Raw genomic sequence first — 1,896 nt, forward strand, 5'->3', positions numbered from 1 at the left:
ACATGTGATTCAGAGCGTGGGTCACAGAAGGCGTTCCCCTAGCGTTTTCGATGCAGCTCGAGTTCCTGAAGAGGAACTGACTTTTCCAGATTTTAAGTGCTATAATCAGGTCCCCGGTGATGAATCTACCAACCAAGGAAATGTGAAAAAGATTAACCCAGTAAGCCTTTTTCTGCAAGCATCTGTGAAAACGAACGGGTCTGATTTCGCTCCCTTGGTGACCTGGCAAAGGGATCTCATAATATTACCGCTCCTTAATCTGTAAATTTCCACCCAAGGCGCCGTCATTTGATTTCGCAAGCGACAACGGTGTACCAGCTCTAATGCCATGGCGAAAGTTTGAGCAAAACATGCTAACTGTTCTGTCTTTGGCTGCACAGACGAGCACAGAACACTATTTAGATCTAAAATAAACATGCACTCAGAAAACTGTATATCAGAAGTTTAAATTCATATGGTTTAAAACGCATGATTTCAGCGTATAAACATGATAATCAGAACCAAAACAGATGTTTTTAGCAGGTCCCAGCTGTAATGGCACAGCTCTATTCTGGAAAAGGGGGCGGGGAGCAGCAGCTCATTTGCATTTAAAGAGACAGGCCCGAAAAACAGCGTGTTTACACGCTTCCTTCATATGCAAATCTGTTTATCTTACCGACAGAGTTACCAAAGAAAATTATAACGAAATCTATCAAAGCATAGAATAAAATATGAGCACGACCAATATAAAACCCAGCCTATTTGTTCACAGACTTCACACATAACCTTTGAAACACCCATAAACGTGAAGCATAAAAAGTATTTTACTACAAATTCAGTCTGGTTGAGGTTGTCCACAGCAGCACACATGAAAGCTGATAACAAATTCAGTATGAAAGTAAGCACAGACTTCAGAAATGACAGTGCAAGGTATTAAAGTACCACTGTAAACTTTTTACATTCCTAAAAAATGTTGCTTGTGTAAAAACCTATGCAAGTATGCTCAATCTCAAATCTATAAAACTACAGAGAAATTCATTATCTTATAACCTAAATCAAAAAGCTTACATACATAGAAAACAGAAACAAAAATCACAAAAAACTCTTTAAAGTACCTTATAATTTTTTATACAATGGGGCTTTTATGCATCATTTCAATTTCATAATCTGGAATAAGCATTTATCCAATTATACTTATGCGTATTTACCAATTAAATTAACTCCTAAATTCTAAAGAAATCTGATAATAATCTTTTTAAATTAAAGAATACCTTTTTATAAAATAGCCTTTTATAGTCAAAAAGTAAAATTTAGCATTCCAGTTTCATCTAACTCCATTTTCTGTATTTATACTATTTTATCAACTAACTAAAAGGGAGTTTTTGTTAACATTCAATTAGCAAACCCTGTTAACTTCCAGGCAGCTCATTATTGTCACATTAAAAAAAGCAACAAGCTTGAGAAACAAACAGCGTGTTCAAGACGTACAATGTTCTGCACTGTATTATCATTAGCGACTGTTATTCTCAGATTAAGAGACTAATTTATTTTCATACCATTAAGACTGCAGGTTAGCTTGACAATGATTAAAAAGCACTAAATGTAGTTAGTTTAAAGCCCTATGACAATAAATAGCGCATGTGATCAAGAGTGACAATAATGGAAGAGATTTCTACATTTAGGCATACTGTCGTCTCATAACACATTACCATACGTGAAGCTCATTTAAGGTGCAGTCACAATTTCGCGAATAAAAAGGCCAGTTGTCTATTGTTGATTGATAATAAACCAATCAGCTTTCTGATGGTCGACGTGGCAAATCCATGTGAAACTCATGAACCCATTGCGAATTCTTTCTCCCTCACGTGAAACTCCCAACTGGGTGAATTCCTACTGGATTTCGTTTGCGACAATTCG

Source organism: Sinocyclocheilus rhinocerous, unplaced genomic scaffold, assembly GCF_001515625.1.
Source record: "Sinocyclocheilus rhinocerous isolate Xijiao unplaced genomic scaffold, SAMN03320098_v1.1 scaffold200, whole genome shotgun sequence".
Classification (NCBI taxonomy): domain Eukaryota; kingdom Metazoa; phylum Chordata; class Actinopteri; order Cypriniformes; family Cyprinidae; genus Sinocyclocheilus; species Sinocyclocheilus rhinocerous.